Source organism: Narcine bancroftii, chromosome 7 (genome assembly GCF_036971445.1).
Source record: "Narcine bancroftii isolate sNarBan1 chromosome 7, sNarBan1.hap1, whole genome shotgun sequence".
Lineage (NCBI taxonomy): Eukaryota > Metazoa > Chordata > Chondrichthyes > Torpediniformes > Narcinidae > Narcine > Narcine bancroftii.
The window spans coordinates 80,906,267-80,928,151 of NC_091475.1; the positions used below are offsets into that span (position 1 = coordinate 80,906,267).

At 42.1% G+C, this 21,885-nt stretch overlaps 1 protein-coding gene across 4 annotated transcripts in view; it reads right to left on the reverse strand.

The window, feature by feature from the left end:
- Nucleotides 1-21,885, reverse strand: part of pcca (propionyl-CoA carboxylase subunit alpha) — a 632,301-nt gene that overhangs the window by 192,239 nt on the left and 418,177 nt on the right. The gene's annotated exons all lie outside the window — the stretch shown is intronic.

A 21,885-nucleotide genomic window follows, 5' to 3' on the forward strand; every position in this document is an offset into this window, starting at 1 on the left:
GTGGATGGGTGGGTGGGTGTGTGGATGGGTGTGTGTGTGGATGGGTGTGGGTGGGTGTGTGGGTGGGTGTGTGGGTGGGTGTGGGTGGGTGTGTGGGTGGGTGTGTGGGTAGGTGTGGGGGTGGGTGTGGGTAGGTGGGTGTATGGGTAGGTGTGGGTGGGTGTAGGGGTGGGTGTGGGTGTGTGGGTGGGTGGGTAGGTGTGGGTGGGTGTGTGGGTGGGTGGGTGTGTGGGTGGGTGTGGGTGGGTGGTGGGTGGGTGTGTGGGTGGGTAGGTGTGTGAGTGGGTGGGTGTGGGTGGGTGTGCGGGTGGGTGTGGGTGGGTGTGTGGGGTGTGTGGGTGGGTGTGTGGGGTGTGTGGGTGGGTGGGTGTGTGGGTGGGTGGGTGTGGGTAGGTGTGTGGGTGTGTGGGTGGGTGTGTGGGTGGGTGTGTGGGTGGGTGTGGGTGTTGTTCTTATTCTACATTTCGCGTAATGTGCAACTACAACCCCACCTAATTCCTTTACACTTTTGTATCCCTAGTCCATTCCCAGACAGTCACTGGGAAGTTGAAATCATCTACAATAACACCCCAATTTTTACAGATCTCTCTGTATATTTATCCTCTAGATCCTAGTGACTGTTTGGTGGGTTACAGCACCCACCCATTAACAAGACTATTTTTTTCCTATTCCCGCATCACATGATAGTTCTTCAGCAATATTCTCTAAAGACTATTGTAGTTTAGACATACAGCACTGTAACAAGGCATTGAGGCTCACAAGTCCGTGCCACTCATTAACCTACACCCCATTATCCTATACCCCTAGTACGCTTTCAACGGTGGGAGGAAACCAGAGCCCCCAGAGAAAACCCATGTAGACATAGGGAGAACATATAAACTGCTTACAGACAGCGCAGGATTTGAAGCCCAGTCCAGCCCCGACTGCCGGTGCTGTAAAGGCGTTGCGCTAATCACTACACTGACTTTGCTGCCCGTCTGCGATGAATATTGCAAGAACTACCCTCCTCTCCTTTTCACTGTTCCTATCACACCAGTACCCCAAAACAGTCCGAGTGTACAAGTCTCATTGCACCCATACCTCTTTCCTGATGGCAGCAGCGAGAACAGAGAATGTCCTGGGTGGTGAGGAGCCTTGATGATTGCTGTTACTCCCCAATGGGAGCGTTCAATATAGATTTTTCTCGATGATGGGGAGAGTTTTGCTTGTGATGTACTGGGTTGCGTTCACTACATTTTGCAGAGCTTTTCGCTCAAAGTACTGGTGTTTCCATAATCACCCGTGATGTAGCCAGTCAGTACACTTTCCACTGTCGAACTGTAGAAATATGGCAAGGTTTCCAATGTCATTCTGAATCTCTGCAAACTCCTAAGGTAGTAGAGGCGAAGGGGTGCTTTGTTCACGGTGACACGAGTGCAGGAGGGGTCCTCCAGGATAGTATCTCATACCAATTTAAATTTGATCACCTCTGATACCCCAATGATTATTGGATCATACATACACCTTTGGGTTTCCCCTCCTAAAGTCAACAATCAGCTCCTTGATTTTGGTGATACTGAGTGAAAGGTTGTTGTTAGTACACCAGTCAGCCAAGTTTTCAATCTCCATCCTGTTATGCTGACCCATCAGCTCACTTCTGTGGTATCATAGCAGATTTGTAAACGGTGTTGTTGTTGTGCCAAGCCACATAGTCATATGTGTACATCAAGTAGAGCAGGGGCTAACTATGCAGCCCTGTGTACTCCGGAGATGGAGATTGTAGAGGAAATGTTCTTGCCAATCTGCCCTGATTAAGGTCTGAAGGTGAGGAAATCTAGGATCTAATTACACAATTAGGTAATGAGACACATGGTCTTGGAGCTTGCTCATCTATTTTGAGGGGACGATGGTGATGAATGCCAGATTGTATTCAAGAAAGAGCATCTTTCATGTTCAGGTGTTCCATGGTTTGTGGAGTGCCAGTGAAATGGAATCTGCAGCAGATCTGTTGCTGAGGTAGGCAAACTGGAATAGATCCATGATCCATGTCACTGCTCAGACAGGAGCTGATGTACTTCAGCCACCAGCCTCTCAAAACACTTGATAACTGGATGCGAATGCCACTGGTCGGGACTACACAAAAGAGTCTGGAAAAACAACCAACTGAAAAACCTCACAAAGATAAGCGTATACAGAGCCGTTGTCATACCCACACTCCTGTTCGGCTCCGAATCATGGGTCCTCTACCGGCACCACCTACGGCTCCTAGAACGCTTCCACCAGCGTTGTCTCCGCTCCATCCTCAACATCCATTGGAGCGCTTTCATCCCTAACGTCGAAGTACTCGAGATGGCAGAGGTCGACAGCATCGAGTCCACACTGCTGAAGATCCAGCTGCGCTGGATGGGTCACGTCTCCAGAATGGAGGACCATCGCCTTCCCAAGATCGTGTTATATGGCGAGCTCTCCACTGGCCACCGTGACAGAGGTGCACCAAATAAAAGGTACAAGGACTGCCTAAAGAAATCTCTTGGTGCCTGCCACATTGACCACCGCCAGTGGGCTGATAACGCCTCAAACCGTGCATCTTGGCGCCTCACAGTTTGGCGGGCAGCAACCTCCTTTGAAGAAGACCGCAGAGCCCACCTCACTGACAAAAGGCAAAGGAGGAAAAACCCAACACCCAACCCCAACCAACCAATTTTCCCCTGCAACCGCTGCAATCGTGTCTGCCTGTCCCGCATCGGACTTGTCAGCCACAAACGAGCCTGCAGCTGACGTGGACTTTTTACCCCCTCCATAAATCTTCGTCCGCGAAGCCATACCACACTCTTCTTGGCCACCAGTACAATTGATGCCTGTTTGAAACAGGATCTATTTAAGTTTAGAGAAAATTAGATATATTATTAAAGATAGAAAGTTTCAATTTATGAAAATGTGGGGCTATTTCTTAGAATTTTTAAAATAATTAATAATTATTGTAAGTCCCAGAGGTTCTTTGACTGTTCTCCAGGGGGCTCCAGTGGTTCCACATTATTGATTTCTCTTTTATTAATTTAAAAGGTAACCTTGATTAGAGAGAAGGGTGAGATTTGAATTAGTTTTTAGTTTTAATTTTTTTTCTTATTTTACGCAATTTATTTTAATAAATGGGTTTAGCATGGTTGCATGGATCAATTTAATCAATTGTTTTTTTGTGATATTACAAGCATTTTTTATGTAGTTTAATCTTTTTTAATTGGCTTTTTTTGTGCGTGTTTACCTGTACACAAATGAATTACTATGTAATTATGAATTTTATATATATATATGTTAAACTCTAAAAATATTTTAAAATGAAAGAAATAAACAGATGGGTACCATGCCTGATCAGAGTGAGATATTGAAGATATACACGAAGCACTGGCCAGTTGGTCAGCACAGGTTTTCAGAACTCGGCCACATACTCTGTCCGGACTAGATGCTTTCCTTGGATTCAATCTCCTGAAAGTGTCATCTTCGGATATTGACGGTAAAGTGGGCATGTGGGTGCGCAATAGTTCTTCCTTGATCAGTGGTTAAATCAGGCATAGAAGGTATTGAACTCATCTGGGAGTGAAGATTTGCTGTCTCCAACAACACTGGATTTGGTTTTGTTGCAGGCGATGGAATTTAGGCCTTGACACAGCTATTGGGTATCCTTTGTTGTTTTAATTTGCGTTCAGAATCGCCACTTCACCCGGGCAGGCTGTACCTGCTCCTTGTGACTTAAATGCTTGTGATCTGGCTCTCAGCAGGTTCCAGGTTTCATTGTTCATCTCGAGTTTCTGGTTGGGGAAAATCCTGAATGATTTGGTGGGGGCAAACTCATCAACAACTGTTTTGATAAAGTCTGTAATAGCACTGATGTAATCATTCAGATCCTCAGCTGAATTCTTGAATATGCCTAATACACTGACTGGAGGCAGTCCTGTAGTCATTCTTCAGCCTCCCACTACCACCTTTTTTCTGGCTGTCCTGATCTCTAGAGCCTCCCTTTTTAGGGTCTGTCTGTATGCAGAAGGAGCACCGCCAGGTGATGAGTTGCCAAAATGCAGTTTCGAGAAAGAACCTTGGTGTTCCTTATCTTAGTGTAGCACTGGGACCTCAGGTACATCAAGTTACTTGGTGGTGTTATGTGCTTAGTCTCTCATATTTCCTCATCTATGTTTCTCTTCCTCCAGCTCCCAGCACCTCCCCCCCCCCCTTCCTTCTACCACAAAGCATCTTTCTCAGCCCTGTGCTCTAACACCCTCCTCATCACCTTTCAGTTCCTTTCTCTTCTTCCTCCCCACCTGTATCCACCTCTCACCTACGAGCCTGTGCTCCTCCCACTTCCCCCTTCTTTCATATTCGGTCATCTACCCTACTTTCAACACTCCTAAAGAAGGGCTCAGGCCCAAAACATCGACCTGCTGAGTTTCTCCAGCACTTCTGTGCACTGAACTCGAGACCTTAAAAGGTTTATTGATTATCCTGTATGATCCAGGCCAGATTTGCACGTATACCACAGTAAATAAAGAATCCATTCCAAATTTTGCAAATTGGCAATTACAAATCACAGAGGATTCAAATGACATTGAAAACAAGATATCAAGTACTCCTTGCTGTTCTGGAGATTTACAAGGGTGGATTTTTAAAAAAATATTGCAGGAAGAAGTAAAAGGAACAAAAAAAAATGAAAGGATAATTCTTGTGGCAAAAGTTGAAGTTTTTAACATGCTCTCTCAAGTGGGAGTTATATAAATCAAAACTATGATGGGAATCAGGCTTGAATATTAGTAATGATGACAAGAACTGGTCCAATTTATGTCAGGACTGCATGTCCAATGCAATAAATGTAAGATATAGATTGGTGCAATATAATTTTTTGCAACAGCTAAAACTTACCCTGCAGAAATTACATAAATTAAATTCTAATATATTGGATATATGTTTTAGATGTAATGAAGAATCGAGAACCTTTTTGCACTCCACTTTGTCATGCTCTAGAGTTAAACCTTTTTGGAAAAAATTAAGAATTTTATTAGACCAGATTATTGGGAAACAATTGCCACAAAGTCCAGAATTGTTTCTTTGAGGAAACACTGTGGACACAGTCCCAAAGTGAGGCTGTCCAAATACAATATGAACTGCATTGTGGTTACTTGGAAGTCTGATTCCCCTCTGGACATAGCCTGATGAAATGCGTAATTGTGCTCCCCTGGAGAAAATTACTTATCATCTAAGGAAGTATAACATGTTTTTGCAGGTATGGCAGCCATACTTGCAGAACGCAGGGTTGAATATTTAGGGATACTTATTCTGTTCCTGAGTTCTACATCCTGGTTCGTTCCCCTATTTGAGATCTAGGCAAGAAAAGGAATTAGATCCTCTGAAATGGATTCCAGATCCCAACAGTTCCTTCTCTTTTCCTTTTTTCCTGCTTTCCTGTTTCTTCTCTTCTTACCTATTTTCTTTTTCTTTCCTTTCTATTTTATTTTGGGGCTTTGTTTCGGGGGGAGGGGGATGGTGCTGTTTGGAAATATGGACAACTTGTACCATTGGTTTTTTCATTTCAATTTACATATTTAAGTCATGGTTATTTCTTGATACATGTTCGACCACAAAATTAAAATATTTAAAAAAAAAGTTTTTGACATGCGGGCATTGGCAGTCACGATAGAACTGGGAGAGGATAATGTATTCCTGATTGATGGGAGTAACTTCTCCAGGTGTGCCATCCAAACTGAAGAATTATAACTCTGGAATTCACACAACGAAGAGAAAACAATATAACTCAACAGCCAATCAGAGGCAAAGTAACAGCCGGGTCACAGACAATGATCATGTCCAATGATAGAGAATCTAATCATATATTCATATTGTTCCCTGGTATTACCATCGCCCAACTTCCCTCCATCAATATCGCTATGTGGTCGCTATTGACTAGAAACATCTGGAATGGCCAGGTAAATACCATAGCTGCAGGAGCAGGTCAGACACTGAGGATCCTGTGGCAACATTCATATTTACAATTCATCAAATCAGCAATGAGTGGCAAAATATTCTACATTAGCCTGGGTGAGTGCAATGCCAACTCAATGCCACCCTGAACAAAGTCATCCCCAAGATTGGTACTGAATCCATCACGCTAAACATTCACTCAATATCACCAAAACCAAGGAGCTGATTGTTGACTTTAGGAAGGGAAAACTAGAGGTGTACAATTCAGTGATCATTGGGGGTTCAGAGGTGGAGAGGACGAGCAAATTTAAGTCCTTGGGTGTCACCACCTTGGAGGGTTTCTCCTGGAGCCAATGCACTAATGGCATCATGAAGAAAGTATATCAGCTCCTCTACTTCCTTAGGAGTTGGTGGAGGTTTGGCATGACATCAGAAACCCTGGCAAATTTCTTCAGTGGAAAGTGTGCTGACCGGCTGCATCAAGGTCTGGTATGGAGGCACCAATGTCCCTGAGCATAAAGTCCTTCAAAAGGTAGTGAGCACAGCTCTTGATATCATAGGTAAAACCCTCCCCACCATCATGAACATCTACCGGGAACACTGCCATTGGAGAGCAGCAGCAATCATCAAGGATTCACACCACCCAGCATACACTCTGTTCTTGTTGCTGCCATCAGCAAAGACGTATCATTACCACAAGACTCACACCACCAGATTCAGGAACAGCTGCTACCCCTCCACCATGAGGCTCCTCAACAACAAACTCAATCAGGGACTTTATTTATTTTATTTCTCTCTGTATTGTACAATGTTTTTCTTTCATTTCTTTATTTATTTACATGTGCACAGGCAAGTACAGTTTTTTTTTCCACTACAAATAGAGGTAATTCTGCCTCCCCCACAGGAAGTAGAATTTCAGGGTTGTATGTAATGGCAACAAGAATTCTGAAATCTGAATCATTCCTTTTTCAATGGTGCACAGTGGCCACATGTGTATTTTTCACACAATGGAGCAGTTACTTTTCCAAGATACTCCAACAGCACCTTCCTAACCCACTACTTCCCGAAAGAGAACAGCAGCACACACATTGGGATATCAGCATCTGCAGGTTCCCCTTCAGGTCTCGTATCATCTTAATTTGGAAAAATATATATATAGTCAATTTATTTTGTTGGAAATGCATCATTCCTTCAATATCAAAAGAAGATCAGAAACAGAGCAGGAGTAGGCCACTTGGCCCATTGAGCTGGCTCTGCCCTTCATACATGGCTGATCTGGCTGCTAACTCAGTTCGACTTACCTTCATATTCTCCATAACCCTTAATGCCACTATTGCAGGCAGTCCTCAGGTTACGAATGAGTTCTGTGACCTGGGACTTTCCAAAAGATGAATTTGTATGCAAGGCAGAATAGTTACTTATGGTTCTTATTTAGCATTTGTGAGGTAACATTATGTGCATTTATTTTCTTTTTCAAAATTTATTTTATTGGCACATGTAACAAAATTGTTTACAGAACTAAAATTCTATATATCAAAATCAATACATGCTCTTTTATCATTTTCTCCCCCCCAACCTGCTCCCTCCCAACAGAAAAACCCACAAAGCAATAAACAAAAAGGAAAAAGGAAAAGAACAAAGAAAAAAAGAATAGTCGAATTTTAAAACAATACTTATGAATAAATTATGACCTCATTATTCTTGCACGTAAAACTATCATTATATCTTTTAAAAATAAAATATGTAGTGCAAGAAAACATTAATGTGTAATACATTACACTTGATCAAAATCTATCATATTATATTTCTTCTCTTCTCTTTGGCTTGGCTTCGCGGACGAAGATTTATGGAGGGGGTAAAAGTCCACGTCAGCTGCAGGCTCGTTTGTGGCTGACAAGTCCGATGCGGGACAGGCAGACACGGTTGCAGCGGCTGCAGGGGATAATTGGTTGGTTGGGGTTGGGTGTTGGGTTTTTCCTCCTTTGCCTTTTGTCAGTGAGGTGGGCTCTGCGGTCTTCTTCAAAGGAGGTTGCTGCCCGCCAAACTGTGAGGCGCCAAGATGCACGGTTTGAGGCGATATCAGCCCACTGGCGGTGGTCAATGTAGCAGGCACCAAGAGATTTCTTTAGGCAGTCCTTGTACCTCTTCTTTGGTGCACCTCTGTCACGCTCGCCATATAACACGATCTTGGGAAGGCGATGGTCCTCCATTCTGGAGACGTGACCCACCCAGCGCAGCTGGATCTTCAGCAGCGTGGACTCGATGCTGTCGACCTCTGCCATCTCGAGTACTTCGACGTTAGGGATGAAAGCGCTCCAATGGATGTTGAGGATGGAGCGGAGACAACGCTGGTGGAAGCGTTCTAGGAGCCGTAGGTGATGCCGGTAGAGGACCCATGATTCGGAGCCGAACAGGAGTGTGGGTATGACAACGGCTCTGTATACGCTTATCTTTGTGAGGTTTTATATCTGGCTTCAATCTATATCTTATTTTATATCTGGCTTCAATCTACTAAGCTTTACTGGTGTAAAGTATACCTAGTGTATGAAGTTATACTGTACCATTCTATATCTAACGTTTATTGTATTTTTCATTATATCATAACATATTTGTGTCCAATTTCTATCATTTCACTTTCCCACCTTTGTTTAGATTTATGAAAATCTTTCTTCTTTACTCCCCTCAAAATTAATAAATGCATAACTGATATGAAATTTGTTGTATTTGGATTTGATATTATTGTTTCTATTTCATTGTCTTCTAACAGTGAATAAGATGTAATTAATCTTTCTTGTAAATAAGCCTTTAATTGATAATATATGAATATTGTATTAGTTTGTATTCCATATTTAGCTTTCAATTGATCAAGTCTCATAAAATATTTGCTTTGATAACATTCTTTAATAATTTTTTTTGACCAGGAATAAAATTTCTATTATTCAAGATAAACAATTTATTTTGCACCAGTGGCATCCTCCCCAATCCATACCCCTTAAATCCCATCAACATATGTACCTTTTGCAACATTATGTGCATTTATGTGCACACGCTAACGGGCACAATTATGTGCATGAGTGAATTGGGGAACAGTCCGTTCATAAGTACAAGTCGTTTGTAATCTGGGGACTGCCTGTATACAAAAATCTGTCGACATCTTAAATACTTTCAATGAAGCAGCCTATACTGATTCATTGGGCAGACAATTCCACATATTCATTACTCTCTGGAAGAAGCAGTTCCTCCTCATCTCCATCCTAAATCTACTCCCTTGAATATTGATTCTATGACCTCTCCCCCCCACCCAGTTCTAGGTCTAACTCCTGCCTATTCAGCAGTGCTGTGGGAGCACCATCATCTAAAGCATAGCAGCAGTTCCAGCAGGCAGCTCACAAACACCTTCTCGCGAGCAAATAGCAATAGGCAATAAAAGATGGCCATATCAGCAAAGACCAAGTTCTGAGAGTTGGTGCTTTCCAGCCACTTTCCTCCCTCCTTCACCCAGTCCAATCATCTCTATGCACCGAACAAACTGTTGGATGAAGTCAACACGTCAAGCAGTATTAATGGAGGAAAAGGAGATGGCCGATGTCTTGACCCGAAACACTGAACGTTTCTTTTCCCCACAGATGCTGCCTGACCCGCTGAATTCTTTCAGCAATTTTTTTGTCACAGCACGGAAAGGGGCTCGTTGTCCCAACTTACCCATGTTGACCAAGGTAGTCTCATCTGCCTTTCCACAAATGTGCTGGATAAACTCAATAGGTCATGCAGCATCCAAAGTAAAGAGTACCTGATGTTTTGGGCCTGAGCCCTTTGTCAGGAAGGGTTTTTCTAGCACATCTGGGTATTGCACTTGAACCCTGCATCTGTAGACTATCTTGTTTAACCCCATTTGCCTTGTTTGACTCATATCCCCCTAAACCTTTCCTATCCAGGTATTTGTCTAAATGATGTTGGAACATGACATTTCACTTCCTCTGAAACAATGGTTCTCAACCTTTTTTGCCCTAGGCTCCACTTTCATTTTTCAAAAACACATATGCCCCACCATTAGCGGAAAGAAATCATATATTCAAATGAAGTTTTAATTAAATCATTTGCTGCAAGTGTATTTCAATGCAATTAAGGTCGGGAATACACTGGAACAGATATTTCATATTCAACTACTACTTCAATATGTCAACCATCTCAAAAACACATTCAACAATTGTCATCTCTTCAGTGGGAACCTTGCCCCCGATGCTGGCTGCAAATTTTTTTTTGATTCGAGGGACTAATTTTGTTAGTTTCAACCTTAAATCCCCACATTTTGTAATTTTCAGCCGTTTTCTCTTAGCTTGTAGAAAATCACTAACAGCACTGAAGCCACATTCTACTAAATGAGACGGTGGAAAATGTATCAATAGTTCCCTTGCTAAAGTTGTTGAGTTTGGGTATTTCATTTTGATCTCGTTACACAGCCACATCATGGTTCCTTTCACAGATTCATCATGTTGCACCTCAGATAACTCCGCTTGGTATTGCATTGGAACTTCAGACAAGTCCACCAGCAATGGCTGAGTTAACCAAGAGGGAAAATCATTTGCCGTTAAATCAGAAAATCTCTCATTGAAGTCGGTAACCAACATTTTTAAATGGTCATCACTGATTCAACCAACAGAATTGACTGAAATTTCTTGCAGAAATATCCCTTTGACATAATTCTAGAAGTGTCATGAATCCAAATATCTTTGTTTTTGCATCAACAAGCATCATATTTGCTACATGGAATTGTTTGTTCAATTACTTTAGTTTCTCAAAAATGTCCGTCAAGTAACTCACATAAGCTTTGTCATCTGTTGTAGGCAAGAGCTTCATTTCAGGTTTGTCCTTCAAAAACTCACTGAGAAGATCAGACAGTTCCATAAACCTTTTGATGCAGTTTCCCTATGACAACCACTGTGAAGCAATAATCCCATATGTTCTGCGTTTTTATCGACACAAAACTGCTTAAACAGACATTGACATTTGGCATTAGCTTTGATGGCATTGATACACTTGATCACAGAATGCAGTATCTCGTGTAGAACAGGGGAAACTTTCTTGGCAACTAAATTTTCTTGCACAACCAACATGTTTGGATTTTCATCCTTCATTGTTTTTAAACATCCTGTTTTTTTTTTAACCCATCATAGCAGGTGGACCATCTGCAGCACAAGATACAATGTTCCCCTTTGATATTTCATTTTCATCCAAATAAATTTTGAGCTTGCTGTAGATATCAACTGCAGTAGTGATTGTTTCTAATGATCCACAAAACAACATCTCTTCTTGAAACTCTTCCTGATCAATATATCTCACGTATGCCAATAACAGAGCCTCACTATCGCATATGGTAGATTCATCCAGTTGTATTGAGAACTTATGCGATTTCAACTTCTCAATAAGCTGTTTTTCAACATCTTAACCCACATCATCTATTCTGTTGCAGACAGTGCTATTACTCAATGACATTGCTCGGACATCTTTGTCATCCCTTTGTAGAACTGTTTTGAGAAACAATGTTATTTGCAAGTTGAATCAGTTCCTCCCCAATCGTATGATTCTTCCCATGTTTTGCTATCAGCAGAGAAATTTCATACACAGCTTCAAGGGTACGATTGTGCAGCGAATAATGAAGTAATTTTTTGATCTATTTTCAAACTTCTCTTTCAGTGGTTTAAAATATTCCAATTTTGAATTGACATGGTAAGGATGTTTCACCCTCAAATGATCTGCTTTCATTGACTGATTTGTCAAAGTCCATTGGCATAAATAGGGAAAAGGGCGTATTTTCATCATGTACAGCGGGTATAAACCCAAACTTCAAGAACACTACTGAATATTGGTGAACCTTTTGCTTGCTTGGTCTGCACATTTTGAATATACAACAGCGCGAGCTCCCTGAAACAGATTAATACAACAGTGCGAGCTCCCTGAAACAGATTAATACTGTGAGAGAATATAGATATCTTTTTGGAAGATAAATTGGGGCAGGTTTTGTTAGTGTAGGTCACATACAAACACTTTAAAACAGATTTTATTTAAAATACTGGAGCTCTGTTCATGCTAGACAAGTTGGTGTCAACACAGTCTTTGCAAAAGTTTTGGAGAGCGACAAAGATTGTTGTTTACAATAAAGGCAACAGATGAAAGAGCTTGTCAGAGCTGCATATTGTCTGAAAGGAACTTGCTATTCTAAGAAGATCATGTGGTTTTGCAGAGAAAGTTAAACAGGCTTTCTCTCAGAGAGACAGACAGACAGACAGACACACACACACACACACACACACACACACACACACACACACACACACACACACACACACACACACACACACACACAGAGACAGATCAGTTCTACAGTGTTACAGCCACCAACACCAGCTGGGACTGGACTGGAACAGGACAAGCAGGCAAGCTTGTGGAAAACCCCATTTTGGAAGACAGGTTGTGAGTGCTTAGTTCAGCCTAGTCAAAGCCCTTACAGTTCATGCAAGAGAAAGGACTGCAGGTCTAGTGTTTCACTTGGAATAAGAAAAGCAAAAAAGAACAGTGTGGTGACCTGAAAGAAACAGGTTATTATCTGGAGTACCCTGAGGGGGAAAGTTTCTTTGGCAAGATACTGAAGTGGCTGATGGAAGTAAATGTACAACAAATCTCTCTCTAAAAACCGACAAGAACCTTCCTGAGCAGTAGCCATTTACCTTTTAAGCACCAAAGCTGGTGAACTTTATAAATGTTAAATTCTGTGCACAGTATAAGAATTGCCTGCAATCAGTGAACTTGGAGGAATGAGAAGTGTGATTGAACTATGAACCAAATAACTTTTCTGAACTTACACGCATATTACATATACATGCGCTTGGAATTAGAAGGGGGTTAAGTTAGGTTAGTTAAATCAATAGTGATAAGTTATAGCGTGATTCTGATTTAATGTTTAAAGATAATTGAAAGCAACTTTTGTTTAATTAACCATTTGACTATTGCCGCTGGGTTTTGGGGTCCTCTGGGCTTGTAACAAAACAACAGCACGAGCTCCTTGAAACAGATTAATCAATATTTTATTCTCTCTTAGAAATGAAAACTGTAATAAAAGTAATGATTGAATCAAAGGAAGAATACTGACCCTAAAAAAAATGAAAGAAAACACTAGCACGGTTTCTGACATTTTTTCTCACAGAGAGTGCATCAAAACTGCGCTAGCCTCATGCTTTACTTTCTGGGATCTCTTTTTTTTCTGATTTTGCCATCCCCTCGGGCTGACACCTGGGGAAGACCCCCCCCCCCCACTCAATCAATACCCTAGTGCACAAAGATACATGTCTCACTTATTACTGAACTGAAAAAGTAGAGGGGTATGGACTGTTGAGATAATTTGGAATCCTTGTTGCCGATTAGATAATTTGGAATGAATGATAATAAGACCGGTCAGAAAAAGTATAATTATAATGTTAAACAAGGATAACAACAGTTAAAATAAGAGAAACAACGGAAGAGCAAAATCACGTTATGAAAATAAAAAGAACAAAGTAATTTTACTTGGAAGTTGCCACAATTGTGTGGTACTGACAGTGTTACCAAGTCACATCTTTCACACCAGCATAATGAGTTTATTTTTTCAAACCAACTTTTTAATTATTTCCCAAAATATTCCTACACCCACTAAAATGTTCTTAAGCCCCACGCCCCACCTTGAGAATCTATGCTCTAGAAGCTCATTCCATTACCCCACCCCCCTGCAGGGGAAGAAGGTGCCCGTCAGGTCCCGTTTACATCTTTCCTCTCTCACATTAAATTTTTGCCCACTATTTTTTAGATTCCCCTCACCTGGGGAAAAATGTGATGACTATCTTCTATGCCAATCATAATTTTATAACCTTGTTTTTTGATCCAACTTCCAGTACCTGCATATCATTCTGTCACCATCCACCTCTAAATTGTTTTTTTTCCCCCAATTTTATTTTTTAGTTGTGGCAAAATCAAGACAACTCCCCTCTTCAAAATGGTACAGAGCCAAGAAAAAAACTTAAAGGGCTTTCCATGGCAAATTATCTGTGAAAGAAAGGAAGCAGCTCCATCAGGTCATGCCAGGGCTGGTCAGGAGACCTCACCACAAGTTGATAAATGCCAAGTGACGGGCGTATGCTATAGGCCTTCTGCATTCAACCAGGAGTTCAGCAGCCTCAAAGAGCAGCGTGCATTGACGCTGCAACTTCACAGCAGGTAGCAGGGAGTCATCAAGTTGGTTGATCAATGTGGGTAGAGTTGAGAATTGAGTCCACTACTTCAAGTGTGGCTGCACTCAGGTCCAGTGTAACTCAACATCGCTCCTTTTTAATTGTCTCCCTCTTGCAATGTCCCAGTGCCTCGTTCAGTTTCTTCATTGTTTGCTGTTGAAAATTTTCTGACATAATTATGCTTCCATTTCTTATACCCTTAACTAGCATGAGAATGTAGCGCTCAGGGGAAAATCACCCACGACCTTATTAATATACAAAGCCAACACAAGGGGTTGAGTGGCCCTCTCCTGTTTCTGTTAATTGAGTTCTTCATACCACTTTGGCAACTGACCAGTGTCTCAACCTGTAATTCACAGTGCTGACTAAAAACCGGAGGACAAAACACTATTGTGAGTAGTGACAGATTTAATAAATTATGCTCTATTGCATCTTGAAACAGGGCTCTGGTGGGGAATCACCTGCAGTAGCACTCAAGTTCTTTGGTCTACAGTTTAGAGTTGCTAATTTTCATATGAACCTTGCACTCTGTAATAAACCACATTTGCTCGTGAACCTTAAATTACTGTATTCCCAAAGCAAAATGCTACAGATGTTGGAAATCCATATTAAAAACAGGAAATGGTTGAAACTGCTCTTTGTCAGGCAACATCTGCCTTCTGATGGTTTAGCGAGCAGAACTAGTCACTCTCGTTCCTCTCTCCTTCTCTAAATCTGCTGCCTGACCCCCTGAGCGTTTCCAGAACATTCTGTTGAAAGCACCACTTCAACACTGAGATGATCAAGGGTACCATTGGAAAAGAAAACGTACAAAAAAAAATACACACAATTTTAATAAATGTATTGTAATCAGCAAATTATAAAGTAGATAGTAAAGATGTTGGTAAAAGTCAAAATTCAGATCTATTTTGCAAGTGTAATACACACATGTGTGGAGAAATTCAATAGGTCATGGAGCATCCATAGGAAGGAAAGGGTAACCAACATTTCAGGTCTGGGCCCTTCGTCAAGAAGAAAAGGCAGATGCCTGAATAAAAAGGTGGGAGAGTGGATGAGGAGTTGAGAGGAGGGTGGAAGTAGCAGCGGGCGAGGAGCACAGGCTGATAGTTTACAGACACACGTGGAAAGATGGAAGAGATAAAAGCTGAGAAGTGATGGGGAGAGGGGGAAAAGGGGTAGCTCTGATAGGAGAAGGAAAGGATTAGGGTAATTTGCTGGAGGAAGGGAGACAGAGAAAGAGAGACACAGGGGAGGAGATTTTAATGGAACTGGAGGTCGACGTTGAAGCCAAGACAACTTGTATTTCGCAATGATTGTTCTGATAAATAATGTGATCCCCTCTAATTATTCTTTCTCAATTCCTTTGTATTTTAATGCAGAAGCAGGGCATTCCCCACAGAGGTGCCCGGGCTCCACATCAGCCCCCACTACAGTCCCCATCACTTATTATTATTTCTTTCTATCCCTTTCCACCCCTTCTGCAATCCAGCTTCCCTTTAAACCCATTCTTGCTGTTCATCTCAACCTCTGACTGCAGGAACAACTTCCAAGATCTCCCCACTCTTTGGGACAGAAGTTATGCAGAGGGGCAGCATGGTTGGTGTACCGGTTAGCACAACACCTTTACAGCCCCAGTGATTGAGGCCAGAGTTCAAACCCCACACTGTCTGTAAGGAGTTTGTACGTTCTCCCCATGTCTGCATCAGTTTTCTCCGGGAACTCCGGTTTCCTCCCATCCTTCAAAATCGTACTGGGGGTGTAAATTTGGTGTCACGGACTCGTGGGCCGAAACGTCTACATCTAGATTTAATTAAATGGGTGACTGATTTGCCATCTTCCTGAGTTCTGTTGTTCTGATAAAGCCAAACGTAAACTTGAGGAACAACACATTACATTCTTCTGGACAGCCTGAAACCCTACGGCATGGATGAACATAATTTTTTTTCAAGTTAGGTCGCCCCACCTGCATCTGGTTCCATCTTTATCTCCTCCTGTATTTACTTTTCCCTCTAACTTTACTCACTCTTCCCAATGGTCTCCCCCTCCAAAATTAATGATAATACACACATGTGCACCAAAATTCTTAATTGCTGCAACCAACTACATAGGATACATCAACATAATAGTATACATTAAAAATCCTAGTACAGAAAGAGACAATAAATAATAAAGGAACAAAAAAAAATGAATATTCACAGTTATAGCTAGTGCAAGAAACAAAAGTTGTGCTCTGATGTGCAGCCAGATCTTCTCCTTGTCCCAGAGTAGCTTATGGTCTGAGTAGCAAAGGGAGATGTAAGAGCCTGTCAGGTGCTGGACAAAAAAAATGTTGAATCAAGAGGTGCTAGTCTTCAGGCTTCTATACCTTCTAACCTAAGGTAGCAGTGAGAAGAGGTTGTGACCAGGGTGATGGGGGGCCTTTGTGATGCTGGCTGCCTTCTTGAGGCAGTGCCTCACATAGATGTCTGCAATGGATGGGATGTCAGAGCTTGTGATGGGCCTGGTTATGTTTTCTACCTTCTGCAAGCTTCTGCATTCCTGAGCACTTGAATTCCCAAACAAGCCTGTGATGTGACCAGTCAGTATACTTTCCACAGTGTACCTGTAGAAGTTTGATAGAGTGTCCGACGTCATGCCAAGTCTTAAAAAGTAAAGACGCTGGTGTGTCTCTTCATGGTTGTCTCAATGTGCTAGCTTCAAGAGAGTGTGGAGTCCCAGGAACTTGAAGGTATTGACTCTCTTCTCCTCCAACTTATCATTTGGCCTCCCCTTCCTAATGTCCACCACTTCCTAATCTTGGTTATGTGTAGACCAAGATTTTTCTTCTGGCTCCACAGAACCAGGTTCTTGATCTCCATCCTGTATTCTGACTCATTGTTTTCAGTTAAATTGGTCAACAATGGTGGCGTCAACAGTGAATTTAGAGACTGCATTGGAGCTGAACTTGGCAGATGAGTATAGAGAATGGAGCAGAAGCTAAGCATACAGGCTTGAAGTGCATCTATGTTAAAGGTCAGGGCGGAATTGATGTTGCTGATTCGTAATGATTGGGATCTGCCGATGAGGAAGTCAAGGGTCCAGTTGTGCAGGGATGAACAGAGTCCCAGATCCATTAGTTAGAGTATACATTTTTCAGTTATGATGGACTTGGATGCTGAGTTGAAGTCAATGAACAACAGCTTGATGTAAGTGTTCTTGTGGTGCAATGTATCTGTCACACATTGGAATGCAATAGAGATGCACTGTTGACTTGTTTGATGACAGGCAAATTGAAGTGTGTCCAGGTTCTCCTTGAGAAAGGAACTAGTTTCCTCCATTGTCAATGTCCCAAAACCCACCTTTCTACCTGTCTCTGCACCTATCCTGCCTTCTGTCCAATACTCCATCAGTTTTTAATCCCTCCCCAGTTTCTTTCCCTTTCATATACAGTGCTTTGTAATATCAATAAAGGGTCCCAATCTTGAAATGATGACTGATGATTTTTACACACGGATACAACCTGACCGGCTGAATCCCTCAAGCAGCTCATTGTTTGCTCAAGACTCCAGCATCTGCTGTTTTTGTTTCTCTATTGCTCTTGAATTCTATTGGGTTTATTAGGGTTTCCATTGCATTATGCTCTCTGGTCTTATTAAACCAACAGAAGTGAATGTACTCAATTAACGCTGCTTCACAATTTTAAAGACTAGAAATGTGCTCCAGCCCATATCATCTTTCAAATAGTTCTACATTTTCACAGCACCTCAAAATCTCTTTTATCAGAGAAAGCAGAACATTGGGCAGAACTCCAAGTGTGATCTATCCAAAGTTCAGTAAAAAGCATAACAGAAGCAAGATCTTCTGTTAATTAAATCAATGACGAAACCCATTGCAATTCAGATTTAATGAATAGGAAATAAATAACTCAGGTTTAGAACCATGAGGCGTTCTAGAGGTGACAGTGTAGATATAGAAGAGAAGTCCTTGATAGCCATTCTCACGTTACAGAATCTAGGAATGATAGCTGGTGAATGAATATCCACCCAGTTAGACAAAAATGCATAATTGAGGGAGAAGAACATAGTTATCTCATTGGTTCAACCACACTTAGCATACAAAGTTCTGGTCGCCCCACTTCAGGAAGAATGTGGTGGCAATAGAGAGAGATTTCAGAAGAGATTCACCAAAATGTTGCCTGGAATTGGAGGGCTGTCAATGCAAGGAGAGATTGGACAGTATCTTCACTGGAGACTGAAGGATTACATTATAGAGATTTGTAAAATTATGAGGGACACAGATAGGATAGATATAAACTGGCTTAGGGGAGTATAGACACAGGGTGGTGAATATATGGACAAACTGGGGAGGCAGAAACAATTACAATGTTTAAAAGAGACTTGTTAAGGCACTTGGGTGAAAAAAAGGCATAGACCGAAATTGACCTCGTGCAGGTTGATTTCTGTGCTGCATAATTATGAAGAGCTGAAAAATTATCACAGAAGTTGAGGAGGGATAGATTAGTATGGTCACAGTTACACAGAACTTCAATTGAGATTTTGATAGAGGCCATTTGGAAACTGTGGCAGGCCAACAAACAATTTTGATTATTCATTGACAGAATGTGGATGTCACTTTCAAAACAGGCATTTACCATTCATGCCAAAGAATTGCAGAGCTTCTGGTGAAAGTGCACTGCTGGGTAGTTAGTTCCAGGAAAAACAAAGGAATGCTGGTCTTTTTGCACATTTGATGGTTTGAACAGGAAGCTGCCTCTCAGTATATCGCAGGTCCGGGAAGTCTGCTTGAAGTAGAGTTGGTGAGTAACTACATCCTGTATTTGGCACATTGTGAGCTGGAGGTGAAGGGAATGCTGGATGGGGTACATACAACATGGTGTTGCTTCTGCACTCTTTCTGGCAAGAGTAGAAGGTTCTATCACACTTCTAATGGAAAACAGAAGATAGAAACAAGATGAGAGTTTAGAACTGAACACACCAGGTGGTATTCGGACGTGTTTGGGAAAGAGAAGAACTCAGCAACAACAGCGCTTTAGATTGTCTCGACAATGTTGGTAAAATATGGGAGAAAGAGGTCAGTTTAAGCAGATTGACTGTAATGGAGAAGCACAGCCAAGGCTCACTTTTGCAATCCTGGACAATGCCATTCCTCCTCACACATCACCCACCCTGTGTTCAGAAACCGCTATCAGCTCCTGATCCAGCAACATACTAGGCCATTTCATGCCAGGCCTCCACCTGAAAGCCAGCTACAAGTGCAGAGGGAAAACTTAAAACTTATCTTTCATAGAACAGCACTAAAAGGTGGCTCCAGCATCACATTCAGGTCGAGCGGCACCTCATAGCACCCTCCGGATCTGATGGAGGTGGGGTGACTAGTGCTATGGCACTATCCATCACAAATACATGGCAGAGCAATGGCCATCTTCCCTACCCATTATCCCTCACATAGCTAGAACCGCTCTGTATTTCCCAGAACAGTTCCTGCTGCGTGGGTAGGGAAAACAGCTATTGCTCTTCCACGTTTTGAGCCGCACACAGTGGCCTGGTGAAGCTGTCGCAGCCCGCACCGGCTGCCCCCTGATGGCCCCCGCTCCCCTTTTGGCCCCCACCGCCCTGCCGGCCCCTGTTGCTCCAATGGCTCCCGCCGGCCCCCGCTGCCCTGACAACTCCTGCCTGTCATCACTGCCTTGAGGGGGTCCTGAAGGGAGAGGGGTGAGTGGGGAGATGTGTTGCATGGGCTGACCGTGTCATCAGCCTGCCCCTAACCAGCTGCTTGCAGCAACTGTACATTCAAGCCAGGCGGCGGAGCACTTATCCTGCCCCAAGAAGGGTTAGGTTCTGCGCTTCGGAGCCGGCCACAACGCATTCAGAAAGGTAAGCCTCTAGCCATAAGGATGGAGAACCTCCGCCTTTACAGTCAGGCATTTTCCATGCTTGAAAAGGCCTACTGATATTATACTTTTCACTCTTACACTCAATCCCTTCCACTCTGTCACTCCTCCAGCCCTCCAAGACAATGGGAGTTCTGGCCTCTTTCTTATCCCCTCAATATATCGCTGTCAACTGCCCAAAAGTTCCAGAAAGCATTCCTTCAACACTTCTCCCTTTTAACTTCTTTCCTCTCATTTAATATCTCCCTCAAAACCATCTTCTTTGGGCCACATGTCCAGAAGCATTTCCGATGTCAATAATGTTTGTCTGATGAAACTCTTCTCAAGCACCTTGGGAAGCTTTCCTTTATATATGAGAAAGCTATATTAATGTGGTTCTTGACAGCTGGGGGTCAGGGCACAGGTTTTATGTATTTTCATTTTCAACTTGAAGTGAAAAACACAAAACTATACCAGGCTTTCCTTATGTGCCTTTCGAAATGTTATTGATCTTGACAAGCAGTGTTAATTTGATTCATTTGCCCTGGGCACTACAAACATGATCAATGTCACTTTTAAATTAAAATTGCCTTGATTCTTTTAACAGTAAAGAAAATAATCTATTAAGATAAGCAAAGATCAGAGATGGGTGACAAGAGAAAGCTTAAAGTTTTGGGATGAGCAGAAGTTAGGTCAGCAAAGGTCATCCATAAACACAAGAGAGGTTAGACAGTTTAGGAATTAAATGAAATGAATATTCTGACTTGGTGCTAAATGCAGGAAATGAAATCTTGATTACAGAGAGAAAACTCGGTTACCTGTTTCCCTGGTGACTGATGAAGAAAAGTGATTATGGAGTGAATGGCTGCATGATATGAAATTAAAATGTTTCATATTGAACAATACGAAATGAATAGGAAAGGGTTAGAGGACATAAGGGAGAAATCAATTCAGCGTAGCACGTGGTGAATGGAAACAAAGTATGAATAGACTTTGCCAGTGGGGTGCAACAGCTGCGAAATGTCCTGAAGCCAAAGAGAAAGATCATAATAATACGGATGCAGTATGGAGCAGCTTTCAAAATCATTGCAGGAATCACAGGAAGGGGAATTACAAAAAGATTCCAAATCAGCATTTAGCTTGGCCTTTTGAACAGGACACAGGAGGCCATTCGGCCCATTGTGCCAGTGCCAGCTGTTTGAAAGGGTCCCATTCCTACACCCTTTTCTTGCAACCCTGTAAATTCTTCCCATCCATATTTATTCAATTCTCTTCCAAATATTATCAACCCTCCTTCCACTCCCCTTTCAAGCATCAAGTCTCACAGCATCGCACTGCCGACAAAAAAAAATATTCTCACCAGCAGCAGGTTTTGGTCAATTCTCAACAGGCTGTTGACGATCTCTGATCTAAGCCATTTCCACATTTACTCTATCAAACACGTTCATAATTTCTAATACCTCCATCAAATCTCCTAGTGCTGAACAAGAACAAAGAGCATAATCTCTGTATCACCACCGTAAGCTTAACTGAAAGGATTTTTAATTAATTTTTGGGAGGATGGGGGGATCTGGGCAACAATCAGAAAGGAGTTACAGGGGCATTAAAATCAGGACTGCCAAGCTGGGAAATAGCTTCTTCCTACAGGATGTACGATTGATGAACAGTATCCTGTAACTGAGTAAATCATCCCTATATATATATATATTATTTATAACTTAATGCATGGATGTGATCATTGCATGTGTATGTGTGCATACAGAAGAAATCCTGTTTCTTCTGGCTGTATATGTACAGTCAGATGATAATAAAATA